The sequence below is a fragment of the Triticum aestivum genome, chromosome 7B, assembly GCF_018294505.1.
Source record: "Triticum aestivum cultivar Chinese Spring chromosome 7B, IWGSC CS RefSeq v2.1, whole genome shotgun sequence".
In the NCBI taxonomy this organism is placed as follows: domain Eukaryota; kingdom Viridiplantae; phylum Streptophyta; class Magnoliopsida; order Poales; family Poaceae; genus Triticum; species Triticum aestivum.
Window position 1 is genome coordinate 77,001,810 of NC_057813.1, and position 20,262 is coordinate 77,022,071.

The 20,262-nt window shown below is 43.7% G+C and overlaps 1 long non-coding RNA gene across 2 annotated transcripts; it reads left to right on the forward strand.

Moving 5' to 3' along the window:
• The first annotated feature begins 11,512 nt into the window (after positions 1–11,512).
• LOC123162337 (uncharacterized) lies at positions 11,513–19,281 on the forward strand. 2 transcript variants are annotated; one of them, XR_006481237.1, is made up of 5 exons: positions 11,513–12,173; positions 12,456–12,541; positions 13,261–13,378; positions 17,581–17,610; positions 17,796–19,281. It is a non-coding gene; the product is annotated as an uncharacterized lncRNA (long non-coding RNA). The 2 variants fall into 2 exon arrangements; XR_006481236.1 differs by having other exon boundaries at positions 13,261–19,281.
• Positions 19,282–20,262: the final 981 nt, after the last annotated feature.

A 20,262-nucleotide genomic window follows, 5' to 3' on the forward strand; every position in this document is an offset into this window, starting at 1 on the left:
TGTACTTCGTTTGAGAGACAAAAGTACCTTCCTTAGTTTGCTTGATTTGCAACCCAAGAAAGAATTTGAGTTCACTCATCATAGACATCTCAAACTTCTCCGACATTAGCTTCCCAAACTTTTCACTAAAATGAGGGTTAGTTGAACCAAATATAATATCATCAACATAAATTTGGCACACAAATAGTTCACCATTAACCCTTTTAGTAAAAAGAGTAGAATCAATTTTCCCAATTTCAAAGCCTTTTTCAATAAGGAACTTGGTCAAGCATTTATACCATGCTCTAGGAGCTTGTTTAAGACCATAAAGAGCTTTGTGAAGTTTGTAAACATGATTGGGTTTCTTAGGATTGACAAAGCCGGGAGGTTGTTTAACATAAACTTCCTCCTCTATTTCACCATTTAGAAAAGCACTTTTAATGTCCATTTGGTACAAGGTGATATCATGGTGATTAGCATAGGCAAGTAAGATGCGAATGGACTCAAGTCTAGCAACGGGGGCGTAAGTCTCACCATAGTCCATACCTTCGACTTGTGTGTAGCCTTGGGCGACGAGACGTGCTTTGTTGCGAACTACTTGTCCATCTTCATCTTGCTTGTTGCGAAACACCCATTTGGTACCGATGATGTTGTGGTTGTTGTCGGGCTTCTCAACCAATGTCCAAACTTGGTTCCTCTCAAAGTTGTGTAGCTCTTCATGCATAGCATTTATCCAATCCGGATCTTCCAATGCTTCTTCGACCTTCATAGGTTCAATGCTAGAGATGAAAGAATAGTTTTCACAAAAGTTAGCTAAACGAGTTTTAGAGCGAGTGATTCTCCCGGTTTGAATATCATTGTAGATTTGCTCGACGGGATGGTCTTTAGCAATTCTTGCTCGAACTCGTGAAAGCTTTTGCTTGGATCTTGGTTGAACATCTTCTTCATCTTTCTTCTTCTTGGCCTTCTTCATTGTTGGCGTTGTCGTTCTCTTGTCGTGGTGGAGAAGGAGGTTGTTGACGTTCATCTTGATGCACTTCCTCGTTTTCTTCATCTTGGTGTGTCCCACTTGTGGATGCTTCCGTATCAACTCTTGGTTCACCTTGTCGTGAAGTAGAAGCTTCCACTTGGACGGACGAGGTACTCTCCTTCACCTCCGTTGGACGGACCTTGCCAATAGACAAGTCTTGGATTGCTTCCGAAGGATCTTTGTCTCCTACATCAATTGGCAATTGCTCTACTTGCGAGCCGTTAGATTCATCAAACTTCACATCTACCGTCTCTTCAACCTTTCGGGTGAAATTGTTGTAGACACGGTAAGTGTGAGAGTTTGAGCCATAACCTAGTAGGAAACCTTCATGAGACTTAGGAGCAAATTTAGAACGACGATGCTTATCAAGAATGTAGCACTTTGAGCCGAATACTCGAAAGTATCCAACTTGGGGTTTGTTACCGGTGAGGAGCTCGTATGCCGTCTTGCCGAGTAGCTTGTGAAGATACAAGCGATTTGTTGCATGACAAGCTGTCTCAACCGCTTCTGCCCAAAAGTGCTTCGGCGTCTTGTACTCATCAAGCATCGTTCTCGCCATTTCGATGAGCGTCCGGTTCTTCCTCTCAACAACTCCATTTTGTTGAGGTGTGTACGTAGCCGAGAACTCGTGTGAAATCCCTTCTTCGTCAAGAAAGGTGTCCACATTTGCGTTCTTGAACTCCGTTCCGTTGTCGCTGCGAACCTTCTTGATCTTCACTTCAAATTGATTTTGGGCCTTCCTAGCGAAGTTTTTGAAGATCTTTTGGACCTGCGATTTATCATCGAGAAAGAACACCCACGTAAATCTTGAAAAATCATCAACTATAACTAGACCAAAAGAATTTCCACCGAGACTCTTGTAAGAGTTGGGACCAAAGAGATCCATGTGAAGTAGCTCAAGTGGCCTCCTTGTGGTCATGATGTTCTTCACGGGATGCCTTCCTGCAACCTGTTTACCTGCTTGACAAGCGCTGCAAAGTCTATCCTTATCAAATATGACATCATTAACTCCAAGGATATGATTTCCTTTAATAAGCTTGTCAAGGTTTCTCATGCCAACATGACCTAGTCATCTATGCCATAACCAACCTTTTGAGGATTTAGCAATGAAGCAAGTTTTAGGTTGATCCTTTTTAGTGAAATCAACAATGTATAGATCACCTCTACGTATACCGGTAAAGACCATTTTATGATTGTCTCGACGAAACACTTGGCAATCTACTTCAGTAAATAGAACATTGAAACCGAAATCAGCAAGTCTAGATACTGAAAGTAATGTGTATCCAAGAGATTCAACGAGCATGACATTTTGTATGGAGCTATCATGTGAGATGGCCACCTTACCGAGGCCAACCACCTTACCCTTTGAGTTGTCACCGAAAGTGACATACTTTCGAGGACTATCATTATCAGCAAGCTCATGAAACATGTCTTTATCTCCGGTCATGTGATCAGTACATCCACTATCAAGAACCCATTCCTTTCCTCCTGACATATATCCCCTAAGATTTGCCATAAGACCAAAATGTCTCATTGCATCATCAAGATCGAAGTCACTATCATCATCCTCATCATAGTATCCATGTTCAACATCGTCATGTGGTGGATCAAATCCTAGAGAGGGTGATTCGTTAGAGTGAGTTTGACAATGATCTTGTCTATGAATTTTTATAGCTTCGGAAATAATATCACTAATAATACCAACATTTCCTTTGGCACGCATAAGGTTTGTAAGCTCAAATAGACGATCACCAAACATAGGATCACTAGTATTCATCTTACTCAAAGCAATAGACTTATGGAGAATTTCATCAAGATTTTTCAAAGAATAATCAGGAAATCGTTCCTCAAGAAATTTCCATATAGTGTAGGCACACTCAAGAGTAGGCAGTTTATAATCAAGTTTCTAGGCAAGCCTCTAGTGATAAGATTAACAGTTCTAACATTCCTAATCATGTCAATAGACTCATCAAGGGTAGGATGCATAGGATCAACACAAGGTGCACAAGGACTAGCAATGTACTTGTTCAAATGATATTGATTGAAAATTACAAGCATCTCATTTTTCCACTCATGAAAATACTCTCCATCAAGAATAGGCACTCTATGTCTAAGACTCCCCAAAGTAGACTCATCCATCTTCCTCCAATGGTGATTAAACCAAGGCAATGGAGACCAATGCTCTGATACCACTTGTAGGACCTTGAGAAGAGGTGTCTAGAGGGGGGGTGATTAGACACTAAGTACCAAAGTTGCAGTTTTTAAGATTCTTTAAAGTTTAAGTGGAGTTTAGGCACAAGTTTAACATTCACAACATATAGCAAGCAAGCATGCAAAGAGTATATGAGCAGCGGAAAGTAAAGCATGCAACTTGCAAGAATGTAAAGGGAAGGGTTTGGAGGATTCAAACGCAATTGGAGACACGGATGTTTTTGGCGTGGTTCCGATAGGTGGTGCTATCGTACATCCACGTTGATGGAGACTTCAACCCACGAAGGGTAACGGTTGCGCGAGTCCACGGAGGGCTCCACCCACGAAGGGTCCACGAAGAAGCAACCTTGTCTATCCCACCATGGCCGTCGCCCACGAAGGACTTGCCTCACTAGCGGTAGATCTTCACGAAGTAGGCGATCTCCTTGCCCTTACAAACTCCTTGGTTCAACTCCACAATCTTGTCGGAGGCTCCCAAGTGACACCTAGCCAATCTAGGAGACACCACTCTCCAAGAAGTAACAAATGGTGCGTTGATGATGAACTCCTTGCTCTTGTGCTTCAAATGATAGTCTCCCCAACACTCAACTCTCTCTCATAGGATTTGGATCTGGTGGAAAGAAGATTTGAGTGGAAAGCAACTTGGGGAAGGCTAGAGATCAAGATTCATATGGTAGGAATGGAATATCTTGGCCTCAACACATGAGTAGGTAGTTCTCTCTCAGAAATGGTAAGTTGGAAGTGTAGGTTTAGTCTGATGGCTCTCTCCCCGAATGAAGAGGAGGTGGAGGGGTATATATAGCCTCCACACAAAATCTAACCGTTACACACAATTTACCAAACTCGGTGGGACCGAATCAGTAAACTCGGTCGGACCGATTTAGCAAACTAGTGACCGTTAGGATTTTCGGTGGGACCGAAATGCAACTCGGTAGGACCGATATGGTTAGGGTTAGGGCATAACGTAATCTCGGTGAGACCGATTACACAAACTCGGTAGGACCGATTTTGGTAATTAGCTAACCAGAGAGTTGGTCAGGCAAACTCGGTTGGACCGATTATCAAACTCGGTGGGACCGATTTTGATAATAAGTTAACCAGAGAGTTTGCATTGTAATCTCGGTAGTACCGATTGCTCAAACTCGGTGAGACCGATTTTGATAATGGACATACACAGAGAGATTACAATCCCATCTTGGTGAGACCGAGATCCCTATCGGTGAGACCGATTTGCCTAGGGTTTGTGGCAGTGGCTAAGACATCCAAACTCGATGGCGCCGGATAGAAAGAATCAATAGGGACGAGTTTGACTTTAGGTTTAGGACATATGTGGATGTTAGAAAGTGGTTGAGGGTATTTGGAGCATATCACTAAGCACATGAAGCAAGAGGCTCATTAAGCAACACCTCATCCCTTCTTGATAGTATTGGCTTTTCCTATAGACTCAATGTGATCTTGGATCACTGAAATGTAAAATGAAGAGTCTTGAGCTTGAAGCTTGAGCCAATCCTTTGTCCTTAGCATCTTGAAGGAGTTCCCACATCCTTTAGTCCATGCCACTTCAATGTTGAACTTATCTGAAATATACTAGATAAAAGTGTTAGTCCAACAAGAGATATGTTGACATTAATTACCAAAACCACCTAGGGAGCACTTGTGCTTTCATAGTGTATAAACAAGCAAACCTATATGGGTACAAGAGGTTCTAAACTCATATGCTGTTGATCCAGTGGCCACCTTAATGTTGCAGAAGCTGGTTGTAGATTCCAAGGCTTGTCCAGGATTTACTCTGCAGGAAGGGTTGTTGAAACAGGATCATAAGATATGGGTGGGAGCTAATTCTGGGCTACAAACTAAGCTCATTCAGGCTTTTCATTCCTCTCCTGTGGGGGGTCACTCTGGAATTTTGCCCACCTATCATAGAGTTAAACAGCTGTTCAGTTGGCCAACAATGAAAGCTGATGTGGAAAATTTCGTTAAACAGTGTGGCATTTGTCAGCAAGCAAAGCATGAGTTATGCAAAGTTCCAGCACTGCTGCAACCATTACCAGTGCCTGATAGTCCCTGGCAGTCTATAAGTATGGATTTTGTGGAGGGCCTTCCCAAATCTGATGGGTTTTCGGCTATTCTAGTGGTGGTGGATCGTTTCACCAAAGTGGGGCACTTTATTCCTTTGAAGCACCCGTTTACGGATGCCTCTGTTGCAAAAGCATTTCTGAACAATATAGTTAAACTGCATGGTCTGCCGCTGAATATTGTGTCTGACAGAGACAAAATATTCACTAGTGCATTTTGGAAGGAGCTTTTCAGAACATGGGGAACTGAGCTGCAAATGAGCATAGCATATCACCCTCAGATAGATGGGCAAACAGAACGGGTAAATCAATGTCTGGAGATGTATTTGAGATGTGCAGTACATGAGTTTCCTGCAAGATGGGCAATCTGGCTTCCTCAGGCAGAGTTTTGGTACAATACTGCATACCATTCTTCCCTGGGGTGTACACCTTACAAGGCTCTGTATGGCCATGATCCTAATATGGGACAGTTGAGTGGACACCCAACTTCTCTCAATCCTGATGTTACTACGTGGCTGGCAACTCACACTCAACACATAGCAACACTCAAGGAACATTTGGCTCGGGCTCAATGCAAGTACAAGCACTATGCTGACAAGAAACGCTCGGATAGGGAGTTTTCCACTGGTGAAATGGTGTACTTGAGATTACAACCTTACGCTCAGTCCTCAGTGGTGAATCGTCCTTGTCGCAAACTGGCACTGAAGTATTTCGGGCCTTATAAAATTATAGAGAAGATTGGAGTAGCTGCATATCGGTTGGAATTGCCAAGAGGCAGTCAGATCCACCCAGTTTTCCATGTATCATAGTTGAAGGGCCATGTGCCTGATCATACGCTTGTGTTTACTTCGCTGCCTGTCCCGATCGATCTCTCTGCTCCTGGTGTGTTGCCTGAAGAAATTTTTGATCGCAGGCTGGTGAAAAAGGGCAACGCCTCGCAGTTGCAAGTGTTGATTAAGTGGGCAACGATACCGGCCAATTCAGCCACCTGGGAGGACTATGATGTGCTAAAGAAAATGTTTCCAGATGCACCAGCATGGGGACACGCTGGTTCTTCAGGGGCGGGTACTGTAAGTGCGGAGGCAATGGCACTAGGTTCAGGAAGAGATGGCTGGCGCAAGAAGAAGCACAGGAATCCTCGTGTAGGCGGGAAGACTTGAACGAGCCCAATTGGGCCGTGCTGTATGTCATGGGCCTTGGGTCGGGGTCAGTGTGCGTGTGTGGGTCTTGCGAGTTATAAGCAAGGGATGACGCTGTAGATGACCAAGTTTGAATTGAAATCATTCTAAGCCTCTTGTTTCTCTCTTGTCCGCTCTGCTCTTATCCTCTCTCGAGCTCCTTTTCCCCTTCTTCTCGCCATGGTCTCAACCCTCTGTCTCTCCCAGTAGCTACCTCAACGCCGGCGACGCGGTCCGCCCCACGGTCGTGAAAACTGGGTACCGAAGAGGACTCATGGGGATGTTGTTCTCGTTTACCTCCTCCAGCAGAGTTTTGCTTCTCTCAAATTTTGTGAGGATACTGTTAGATCCATTGACTGGGACGCGGTGACCAAGGAACAAGATCGAGCAGATCCGTACCTGTTTATCGGCTGCATCAAGAACTGCATACCAGGCGGATTGGGGTAGTCGTCGCAGGACCTGTCTCCACCACTTCACCGCTCTCCAAAATCCAAGATCCAAGAATGGGAGGTAGGAAATAGATGCACCTGCCAGCATTTACTTCACCCGCTGCCGCCGACCGGAAAGCAGAAATTCCGACCCACGGATCTGGATGCCAGCGACATCTCGAGCCACGGCTCTGCCCCTCGCGGGACTTTTTCACTATTCTGACTCTTTCAACAAACTTTGTCACAAAATGAACTCGACATGAAAGTATTTCACGATCTGACCCTTTTTAGCAACGCCATAACCCACGGCGTTTCTTCCCAACATAGCAACGCCGAGGTAGCTAGCACTTCTGTCCAACAAAGAAACGTCGAGGTAGCTCGCGTTTTGGACCATGTAAGAAACGCCATAGGCGTTGGCGTTTCTGACCAAGAAACAAACGCCATAAGTCTTGGCGTTGCGGCCCTGGTTATCGAGTAGTTCCTTACCTTGGCGTTTCTAAGAAGGCCGGAAATGCCGCTAGCCTTGGCATTTTTGGCCCGGCGTCTCTGGCAGCTGAGGAGGAAGATCCTGACGAGGCAATGAGTGGGTTGGGTGCTAGTGAAGAAACGCCAAGGCCTCTGGGGTTTCTCCTCTGGTCCGAAACGCGAGCTACCTCGGTGTTTCTTTGTTGGATAGAAGCGCTAGCTACCTCGGCGTTGGTATGTTGGGCAGAAACGCCACGTGCTATGGCGTTTCTAAAAGGGTTAGATCGTGAAATACTTTCATGTCGAGTTCACTTTGTGACAAAGTTTGCTGAAAGGGTCAAAATAGTGATTTCGGCCCCCCTCACTGTTCACCGAGTACAAACGTCCGTCAAGGATATGGCCAAGTAGACAGGCCAGTATCGATATGCATATTGCATTTTTTCTGCTCCTGCTGGGCCCGCATCGCGCCAGACGCATTGATTAGATAGAATCGTAAAGCTGAAACGAGCGGGGAAGATACCGAGTGCCTATGTGCTCGTGATCACATACTCCACGTCCTACTTTACTCCCCTAATGTAGCTCCCATCTTTCCAGCACTTGGGAGGTGAAAATGTTTGCAAAATACTATACATAGCATGGATAACGTTTGCTTCTCAGTCTACGGGTCCGTGATGATATTGTCACTGACGACGACGCCATGTCTCAATCAGCTTTCGAGCACTTCTCCGCCATCCTTGGATCTGCGCCAACGCATGCCCACTCCCTTCGGCTAGACATCATTGACCCCAGGCATTTTGACCTGCCCGAGCTGGAGGTGCCTTTCACCGAGCATGAGAGCCGGGCGGCAATTAAGCTGCTGCCCTCCGGCAAGGCACCAGGACCCGATGGCTTTACCTCTGAGTTTCTCTGTGCATGCTGGCCCATCATCGAAGCGGATATCTATGCGGCCTTCGACAAGCTCTACAACATTAATGGACATGGTTTCCACAAGCTGAATGGAGCCCTCCTCACCCTTCTTCCCGAGAAACCTGACGCGGTCGTGTTCTCCGACTACCGGCCCATTAGTTTGATCCACATCATTGCAAAGCTATTTTCCAAGGTCCTCACCTTGCGGCTCACTCCACGGATGTGGGAAATTGTCTCCACCAACCAGAGCGTGTTCATCGCTAGTAGATGTGTGCATGACAACTTCCTCCTAGTCCAGCAGACAGCGCGGTTACTCCATAGGATCAAGGCTTCGCGTGTCCTCCTCAAGCTTGACATCGCGAAGGTGTTCGACACCGTCGCTTGGTCTTACTTGCTGGAGACCTTGGCCCATCTTGGTTTTGGCCGGCGTTGGCGCGAGTGTATCTCCATCCTCACGTCCATGGCCTCCACACGTGTCCTCATCAACAGTAACCCAGGCCCACCCATGGATCACGCTTGTGGGCTACGTCAAGGCGACCCAATTTCTCCCATGCTCTTCGTCATCGTCATGGACTCACTAAACTCGTTGCTGCAGCACGCTGTGTCCGCGGGCATGTTGCAGCGGCTGACCACTCGATACGCCGCCTCGAGCATCTCTCTCTCTCTCTCTCTCTTCGTCGACGATGTTGTCATCTTTTGCCACCCCCTGAGCTAGCCAGTATCCATGAGTTGTTGCATGTGTTCGGGGATGCATCCGGCCTGCGCACTAATTTCTCCTAGTGCTCCGCCGTCATTATCTAGTGTGGCGCCGAGGCTGCTGGCGCAATTACCATTGAGCTCTCCTGCACCGTCTCTAGTTTCCCCATCCCCTACCTCGGGCTGCCGCTCTCCATCCGCAAGTGTCATGCGACTGCACTCCTACCTTTGGTTGAGCGGCTCGCTAGGAAGCTCGCCACTTGGAAGGCCTCCCTCCTCTTGCGCGATGGCCGGTTGGCCTTGGTGCACCACGTGCTCACGGCCATGCCGGTGCATATCCTCCTCGCCATAGGATTGAATCCCTCCATCCTCAAGAAGATCACCACGATTATTCGGGACTTCCTCTGGCACGGACGCAAGGACGTCAAGACTGGCTGCTGCCTCGTGAATTAGCCCAAGCTATCACGACAGCTCGAGCTTGGTGGCCTCGCTGTGCGTGACATCCACCGCACTAGCATCGCCCTTGGTGCCCGATGGCTGTGGCTGCAGGCCAGCGACCTGGATCGCTCGTGGCGTCACTTACAGCTTCCCCACGATGAGGAGTTCCAACAATTCTTTCAGGCTTCCATGCTCCAGACCATTGGTGACGACATGACATGCCGTTTCTGGTGTGATCACTGGATCGGGGGATCGTCTGTTGCTGAGATCGCCCAACACTGATCCCCCTAGTCCCGCAGAGAAGGCGGCGTATGCGTCTTGTCTCGGATGCTATCCATCACAACCTCTGGATCCACGATATCCACGGCACAATGGGTCCTGCCCCCACTGTTGAATACGTCGAGCTTTGGCGGCGGATCCAACGCGTGCAGCTGACCACCGACCCCGATAAGATCACCCAGAAGTGGACCAGCAATGGCATCTACACTGCCGGCTCGGCCTACAAGGCCCCATTCACCGGATCGACGGGTTCCCCCTTTGGCGCCTAATCTTGTGTTGTTGGGCCCCCGCTAACGCCAAGTTCTTCCTCTGGCTTGCCTCCATGGACTGCTGATGCACCGGCAACTGCCCCGCTGTCTCCGACATGGACCCGGTGAAATTGAATTGCGGCGTGCTCGCCATGGACTCCCACAGGATCCTTACTGCAAATTCTGCTGCCAAGAGTCTGGGACCATTGACCACCTCCTAGTCCAATGCGCCTTCTCCAGAATCACTTGGCATGAAATCCTCTCATGGTGCAGACTGCCAGCTTCACCGCCAAACGCCTCGGCGAGCTTCTACGCCTGGTGGTCGGCCACCAACAACGCCACCCCGGCCAGCCTTCGCAAAGGGGCAAACTCCCTCATCACCCTCGTCGCCTGGTTCCTGTGGAAGCATCGCAACGATGCGGTCTTTGATAACATTCAGCCATCTACCAACGATCTAGCGTGCACTATCCGAGACGAGGCTCGCCTATGGGCCCGTGCCAGAGCCAAAGGCCTAGGAATTGTTATCCCCGCAATGTGACTGAATTGTACCGAGGCTGAGCAACCTCCTCCTCCTGCTCACTTGCACCCTGCGGGATGCCTTCTAGCGCACGTCCCCTGGGGCTGCTCACTGTAATTTCTTTTCCAACCTATCAATGGAAAGGTACACAACAATGCGCATTCGCGAAAAAATAACGTTTGCTTCTTGTTGAGCTGCACCAATATGTTCTAGATCCTCATCTTGAGTATGATTAAGGCGATCAGAATTGAGAAGGTGCTGGAAAGTTACCTCTTAGTCATGTGGACCGTATCTCGTAGTGGCTCAACTAAGTCCTCAAAGCAATTGCAATCTGCATATTGAGTTGATCATTTGAGCTTAAATGCTTTAGTTGGGAAAATATTTAAAGGCATAAGAAATTATTGCATTTTGATCGTAAGTTTGCACAAAAAGAGAAGAATGTGCTCCCACGGATCAAGCAGAGGATAATGTTATGAATTGAAAATTTTAATACATATTTACTAGACCCTGAACTACGATTGAACTTCCGTTTCTTAAGTATAATGAACAGAAATTTCCATCAAAATTTGAGATTGGCAAACCAATAGTTTTTATTTCACAAGCTTTTTCATTAGTATAGAACTTACAAATATATTATCAAGAAATAAAAAAAACATTGAACATAAGAACATGGCTGTGTTTATACTCTTTCTGCTTATATAAATGAATTTTACCGATGTGTAAACCATATTATCAATGTAAAAAATCAATCCTATGGTAACCAAGGGCAATTTAAACCATTAAAGAGGCTAGCCAACTCGCTCACACGAGGCTCCCTCGATTTCGTGCTTCGTTGGCTGTTGGATGGTGGTAAAAAAAGTCTTCTACGTGATCTGGAACGTCGAATGGTTGCGTTGCTCGTTTTCACCGCATGGTAACCTCGCATTGGTCAATGTCGTGTGGGCTCATGCGATGTGCTGGTTGGCTGGGTCAACCGTTTCATGGTGCGTGCGCATCCTGTCCCTGCACGCCGCGTGCACGTCGCGCCGTTTGCGGGAGATCGTGCGAGAGCCACACCCATTGGTCACCACCCCGCGCAAACCCTACCCTTTCCAGCGCTACCAAACTGATGCAGGCGCCTCCCCTCTCCCTCCCTTCCTCCCCCAACGCGCCGGCTTCCTCCACCTGCCATACCGTGTCCCGCTGCCGCCATGGCCTCTTCAGGAGGCACGCCCCTCCATGGTGCGAAGCAGCAGAACAGGATCTGGATGAGGAAGAGAAAATCCGGGCGCCCCAACGGTGGACCGATCGATGCGAGGTGAAGACGATATCCTACGGACGTGGGGGAGCAGCGAGGCCCGAGATCCAGTCGGCGCATGCCCCACGGGGTTGGGGAGAGGCCGGCAATAGGGGCAAGGGGCATGGTCGAAGCTGCAGCGCTCCAGTCCCCAAGCCGCCTCCAGGCTCGCTTCCTCCTCCATCCTCCCTCGTCGATCGCACCCCTCCTCCCGCATCTCACCCATCTCGATGGATACGAGGCGTGCGGGCACAGATGCGAGGTTCTCCGGCGGCGACGGTAACCGCCAGGCAGAGAGCGACCTGAGAGGAGACAGGCCATGGAGATGGGATGAGGACGTCCATGGCCAGCCAATCGAGCCCCACCTCCGGTGCGCGACCCCAAGAATGATTTTGCGCTGCCGTCTTCTTTCATCGGTCCGTGCCCCGGAAGAGTGACACCAGCCAGGTAGGCCTCTCCCTCCTCTCCATACTGACATATCATCTCTGCTCTCGCGGTTCTGGCTTACTTGCATCGTGTGTGATGTGTGCGTGCTTACTGATGCGTGGCAATTTCTTAACTATAAGTCCCAGTTTATGCACTTTCTAGAAGGATGACGGTGAGGAGGGGCTACCTTTTCCTCGGAGAGGACCCTAACTGAAGTTTGTATTGAAGCTTTGTGTGTGTTTCTCCTTAATCTGTGTGTAAATTTAGAGTTCTAATCACCATCCTGGTGCTTGCTGGTTTCAGGCATTGTATGGGAATGAAGCAAAAAGCATGAAGAAAATAGAGCAGGTCATGTGTCATCGTGCACGCAGTCTGCCTTCCAATGGCATGTGAGTACTTGCACTTGGACCTTTTTGTGAGCAGTACTAACTATGTTTTTGTCATCCTCATAAGTTAGAATTTCTGCTGTGTGTGACAATTGAATTGGTGGTATGCAGGAGTTAGTTAGCATTCGCCCTCTTAGTTATAGTGTTTCTTATTCCGGTGTGCTTGTTTGCCACTTTTGTTGAACTGGCTAGAATTTCCTTACTATGTAATGAACTGGATATTATGTGTGTGTGTGTGTGTAACAGACTTAAGGTCATCTGTTTAAGCCTTGATTCAAAGTAGAAATGTGGATGTGTAATCTAGTTGGTTCCGCTGTAAGTTTGCTCTCAGGAAAAGTGCACTCAGATATGCTTTTCGTGTTGTGTATGCATGTGGCTGGATGCTTCCTCAAACAAGTTGATTCAAACAAGCTGCCTGACCTCACCAGTCGACCAAAACCAATGCACTTTGTCCTAGCACCAAAGATTGTATTCATTGACAAGTAAAATCAATTTTGAACCATGAGTTGTCACACTAGATACCTGTTTTGAGATCCTTACAATCTAAGGAAAAAAATAAATCTAAGTCATTTCCGATCTGAAGATCTGGGTACCAACTATTTGTGTTTGTGTCTACAAGCTTTCAATTTTCTGTCCGGTCTATTTTTTATTTGCAATGTTGCACCCTCTTTTCATTTCTTGTGAATATTTTTTTGATTAATACTGCACCTGGTTATCTACAGAGGAAGGCAAGGATAACTAGATTAAACATTTCACAAGACCCTCCCAATTACAGCCACAAACTCCTTTCAAGATATTACAAGTGTGGTTGATTACGGGAGATTGTTAGATGAAAAGAAGGTATATCCTTTATATTTATCTAGATGTTTAATTAGCTGCACAACCATACGGATTCTATAAGGAAACTATTTATCTTGATGATCTTGATATCCAGTCGTGTATTACAGTATTAGTATTGGCTGTAAATTTTGGCTAGGAATCTATATATACAGTCATGTATGAATGGGCTATGATTCTTTTTTCCTTCTGAATAGATTCTTTTTTTTGTTCACTCCCTGTGAAATAATTTCAGAGCTAATGTGTTGTAGTAATTACTAGATCATTATTGGCGCGCGTTGCTGCGCCCATCTATTTGGGCGAAAAAATATAGGAATTTTTATAAAAGTATAAATGCAAGGAGACAAAAGGTAAACATAATTGGATTATAAAGTATTCAAAAGCATAAAATAGTCTGACAAAAGTTGTTTCATAGAAGTTTGTGCATACAATGTTACATATCCATTTGTAGCTTATGGCTACCTTAAATGAAAAGGTCAAAAAATAAATTGACGCAATACCTCTCACTTTAACTTAAACAACATCACCTGACTACTATGAACATGCTTTATAAGAAGAAAATCATGCATGTGTGCACCTTTGATGGATGATCATCATAATAATTTCCACAAGGAAAGAAAACCATCCATGATTATCCTTATGTTCAACAAAATAAAGGGTATATATAAATGCTTCATCTTTGTTTTCTGATGTCTAGATTGACTAATGGTTTTCAGGTGTCTTGGAACAATCCATGTGAAGATGTGTACATCATATCAGCTAAAGTCATTTGTACAATCCAGAAGACAAATAACTAACTAAATAGACAACAAAGCTTACATGTAAATAAACCGCAAGAAGTTACAAAAATAAAGTAAGCAAGATGTGAGCATATACATGTAGTAGCTTCTGAAGGGCCTTTCTTTGGCAAGAAAGCTTCTGCCTAAGGTTTTCTAAAATCTCTAATAATTGGTAGACATGAAATTTACTTTTAAAAGCATAACTAAGAGACTATAGTACTGCTCAGTAATAAATACATGGTTCGGTATAGCCTTAACAATTGATCTCTCATCGTAATCAAGATCAAGCAATGTCCACAGAAACTCAAAAAAGAATCAGAGTCAGTGTATCCTTGCCATTGGACCAAAAGTAGAATGATTGAATCATCATATTAGAAGCAAATACCCATGGTGCATGATCTGCAACACCCATGCGTCATTTGCAGCAGGTGATGGTTTGTCAATAGGCAAGTTTTAACTATGCATGATAGAACCATCACCCAAATATATAAACTGTACAAGTTACAGTACCTGACCATCTCCCAAATAGTACCTATATAAGAACACATGTTCCTCTTGACATGTTTTTCATTAATTAAGTAATATCAACTTAACTTTCCCTTCTGCATCCCAAGAAGCCGAGTCGTCGCGAAACTTTGTACCAAGTTATAAACCCTCATTGACCTAACCTATATAGAATCAAGAGAAAAAGTAAGGAAATATGGACGGGGATTGAGATGGACTTGAGAAGCGGAAAAAAACATACCTAGAATAAATTCAGTTCCACACCATGATTTTGTTTTTCCCAGCCACCCTCGTCACTGATCTCCCCAGCAGCAAAGCTGTCGCACATGGCCTTCCCATGCTGCAATGAGCATGCGTGGGGGAGGAGGTGCCAGCTCTTGAACCATTTGATGTAAATTTCACATCCCTTGGGTATACTTAGATAGCTTCAACTCTCTGCTCTATCATTAAGACAAAATGATAATTTGACTTGGTTAAAAAGTAATAGTGATGGTTTTGACATTAGTTGCCAATTGTGGGTCACAAGATGGCAAAAACTATTCCTACCGCACATTTTAAAACTTGTATAAACTATACCCACAAAAGTTAGCTAGAGGAGATGACAATTCTAGTAATTGATAGATGATATAAAAAGTAAACATAGCAGGTGGAAAGAATTGAAAGTCCAAACTGGTGTCGCGCAAATATAACAAAAGAGATATGTACCTCTAGAACTTTGAGATTTGCTATTCATATGCTACAGATGTTACGTACTGACAAGGTTAAAGTTACAAACTTATGATCATAATTATGCCCACATCTAGAAACATCAATAAAGCATAACTAATCCTCACAAGTCATGGCTTCTTTGATTAGAAGAACCACATTACGTGACCAGATCTCATGTTATCACTATCAAGAATGTTCTATTTTCTAAAATCGAGCACAAATTTTGCCTCGCCCAAAGAAAAGGACATTACTGCTGAGCTTAAGTGGCTACAACTGATCTTGGCATAGTGGCCTTGTTGGCTTAAACCTGACAGTAGTTAAACAGTTGTTAGTGCAATGTGAACACTGTCATGTGATTGTGTGCATTTTAGACTTGCAGCCTGTGTGTGTTCGTGGACAATTCAGGTTTGGCTAGTCTAGGATTAGTGTATTGACTGCATATGCTGCAGCCAAGTCGGTCCCTAGCAGTGATTAAAATCGTGTATAAATAAGAGTGGGCATTCGTTGCTCAGCTCAATTGTTGTATCTGTTACAGCGGAAAAAACAAAACAAAAAGAAAGTCATCCGTTGCCTAAATAGAAAACTTGTCTCTCTCTCTCTGAACCTATACTACTCTGCTTTTCCTCTGCTTCCTGTGTGTCCCAGTGAATTGAATCCACCTCGCATCCACCTCGCGTGTGTTGTGTGCGCATGTGAGGAGGGACAAGAGGGAGGGCCAGTAGCTATCAGGACTCAGCTCGAGCACAGAGATCCATCACGGTAGGAGGCCAAACCATGGTGAGAGAACAACTTACCATCCTGCTCGCACCACCAGGGGAAGGCATGACTGGCGAGGAGTAGGCCGAAAGCATGGTTGCCGTCTTGGACATCAGAGATCCTGGGGATGCTGGTGCATTCAGCGCTGCCACCGGGCAAATCGACGAGTCGCGCTAGGTGCCACAGCTTGGTCGGGGTCAATGGAGAGGTGGCAACGCACTGGGCGGGCTGATAAGCGGCGGAAGGCGTTGCCGCGCGATTCTATAAGGAAACTATTTATCCTGATGATCTTGATATCCAGTCGTGTATTACAGTATTAGTATAGGCTGTAAATTTTGGCTAGGAATCTATATATACAGTCATGTATGAATGGGCTATGATTCTTTTTTCCTTCTGAATAGATTCTTTTTTTTGTTCACTCCCTGTGAAATAATTTCAGAGCTAATGTGTTGTAGTAATTATTTGGCACATCCATAACTCAACCAGTTTATGCGTGATCATTTAGTGCGTATTTGGTTCCAAAGTGAACAAACTATTGGCCTTCGCTAGGCAAGGATAGGTGTTTGGTACCAAAAGAGAAATTAACTTTGTCAACCTAACTAGCACGCATGGGTCTAAAGCAGCTACTTTTTATATCCCTGGACTATAGATATTACATGCATCAGTACTTGATGCATCTCTGATATGCTTTTGCTATTTATTGTGGCCCTTAATTACTACTCTGCTGTGAACCCAGTGTTTAGGTTGCAGGCTCAACTATATATCCATGGATGTTACACATATGGCAGTCTATAATTATATATGAATTTGCAGCTAGCTTGAACCGAATGTGGTGATCAAGGCTCTAATCTGCATTCTTTGTTTGCATGAATGTCATGTGCAGATAGGTACTAACCATCGAGTATTTTCCTCATTGATGACAAGTACTCTGATAACAATTTATAAAAATTGATATAATTTCAAAAGTATACAGATAACCGACAAGGCATCAATGCTATTGTTCAAATGTAGTCGAGTCGAGCTTTAGGTGTTTCAGTAACAGTGCTTCTGCATTAACCAATTCATCTTTGCTGTGGATCGCCATTTACGAAGTACCGAGTCATAAGCAACAAAGTTTGTGGCGTGTGTCAGTATCCGTTATGACTCGCCATGAGTGGAGAATGCACTATTTCTCTTTACTTGGATCTATTCTTAAATTTTTTTAGTACCCTTGATACTTCATTAGTAATCAGACAAATTCTAGCTAAGTAGTGGTTTAACTCTTTTCTGTTATGACCAGTTTGTTTTATAGTCACATCTTTTTTGTTCATTACCTTCTGCTAATTTTTGCTAGCCTCCGCTTAATTTGATTTCTATTGTATAAGTAATGACACTAAGATACAGTGCAGGCAAAAATGATCATGTCTTGTATGTCAGAAGTATGGATTGTTGTATAATCTATGTTATGAAATTTTGTAGGAACAAGCCTGGAATTCCTTGAACACCTAGGTGAGCCAAAGACAACGATGCTAAATTTGTCTGTGTTTCTGCAGGCATGTGGTGTGATCATTGTTAACCATTGTATTCATATGTTTGAAACTTATCTATACACTTATCCCAAGCAATCTTGCACTGCCCTACTCTTAAAATTTAGCCAACCTTACATTGTTACTAATAACACTTCATTTATCAAGGTGTACGAAATCCTTCCAGCTCTATTGGTGTGGGGAGAGATATCGAGGCAGAAGGAAGTGGGCTCAACCTATCAACACAATTTGTCTGATGTTATTTTACAAGGATTATTGCTTCCTTTATTTTTCTTGCTATTACTTCAAAACTTTAGCCTCCTTTCCTAAGCACTTCTACAACACTGCATAAAATAGATTTTCTTTCGTGTTCATAGATCATGTTGTACGCACATTACTAATTATTTTTATATTTATTTGATACCTGAAACATGTAGTGATTAGCATTGATAATCCATACATTGTAGTTTGTAGGCTGAAGGCTATTTAAACAACTTGCATCATTGATTCATTTTAAGTTTTTTGCCAAAAGGCCATGGCTGATTCATTTTTAGTTTTTCACTTAAAGTTGGCGGATTCATTTATAGTTTTCCTCTCAAGAAAAAGAAAAGGACTTGTGCTTGAAGCAGCAAGAAGATAGCCAATCTAAATTAATCAAAACATGAACAAGGGTCGAAAGTTACAGATGCGGAAGTGCAGCTGGCATCGCCTCTATTTTTTGCCTCAAATCAACCACAGAAAAAACTACTAGACAATCATCTTTTTGACAATTTATAGTTGACGTTCTGCTATGATTCACTTCCTAAAAAATATGTTGGTCCACTTGAAATCCTTATTTGACAGTTTACTTAGAAGGGTTTTCCATCTTAATATGATAATGCAGGATTCCTTACCTTGACCGAATTCAGCATTTAATTGTTGCCTCACCATGCAATGTAGGCTTCAACACCATTTTTTAAATATAAGCCATAATTTGTGTCATCCTTATCAAGCAGTTCCTTATTGAAGGGGATTTTGATGTTCTTGGTGAAACAGAGGACTTGAATTGATGATTTCTAGGATTAGTAAACATTAGCACAATCCTGATTATCCAGTTGAGAAATCCTATATTTTAATTGCGATAAGTAATGTAGGCTGCAAGAGTTGTCTTTTAAGTTTTGCAAATTCTTTTGTCAGTAGCTAATGTTGTTTAGAAATTTTGATTTTCCATTTTGTTCATAACATTTTGTCATGTTTCTTCCTTTTTATAGAGCTATTTTGATGGTGTGACAATTTTTTTGGCTATTTGACTGCTCAAATGATTGCAAGCATATGATCTCGTCAGCTTGAGTGATTGCAGGCGTATCGACTACAGGCAAACGTACAGTCACAGAACATTCTTGCTTTCCTTGTTTTGGTTAAATTGTAGTCAAGCTACTTCCACATGACTCTTATCAGGGTCCGAGAATTCTCAAATGGGTCTGCTTCTGTTTTAGCCTGATTTCGTTTCTACTGTAGGTGTAGCTCTATGTCAGTATATACATATTGCACCATTGAAGAGATGAGAACAGTGTGTTACCTGTTTTTGCTTTTAGTATGGCTTGATAGACCGAGGCCCTGTTGTGGATCAAGAGCTTGATATTATTGGTTTTTATGTTGAAACAAATGATGGTTGGATTTGTTTGCAACTGCATTGTTTATTTCTCAACCAGTGGAGATCAAATTTATTAATTATATTGACATGTCCCCTGTGCTTCCTGTTATTGTAGTTGTCTGATTCTAATAATTGTTAGCTACTCCCAAAATAAGTGTCGTCGTTACCATTTTTCTTCTTCTGCAGCATAGCATGTGTAGTACTATACTCTCATTATGCAAAGGCACTATGCAGGACTTCAGAAGATTATCATTTCCAAATTATAATGGTTGTATGGTTTATACATTTTATACAAATATGTTTTTTTCAAACTTAGATTTTTGAGCGTGATAACCATATTTTCAACTGAAAAATTGCTTCCTTAACTGGTCTATACACGTTATACAAATATGTTTTTTTTCAAACTCAGATTTCTTAGCATGATAAACATATTTTTAATATAGTATTATTTAACACATAGGCTTTCTACTACCAGTGTTGAATATGTCCTTGCAAAATGAAACTATTTTCATTGACAACATGGTTTTAGCGGGTCTTTGCGCCATTTGGCGCAACGGGTCAACTAGTATAATATACAACCACTCGAGGCGTTCACTTAAATTGTCTATTTCTCCCATCACCCATATTGTCTCATCTATTTTACTCGAGAGAATCTTCAGATTATTATTTTGGACTTGTGCTTGCGCGACCGCTATACATTTGCACTTGTCGCATGATCATATTGAACAAGCCCGGACGGTGAAACATTGACCGTGGCTTCTGCAATACTCTGCTCCTTGCCGCTCCAATGGTGCCGAAATCAAATATATTTTTATATTAAACTTTTATATTTATTTAAACTTGTAATATAATATATTTTAATGAGTATAAGTTTATATTATTTACTTATCGTAATTGACCAAATAAAAAATTGTAAAAATATTCTGAATAATAATTATAGTGATTTATTATATCGTTGTAATGTATATCAAAGAAAATTTAAATTGTATAACGAAAAGAAAA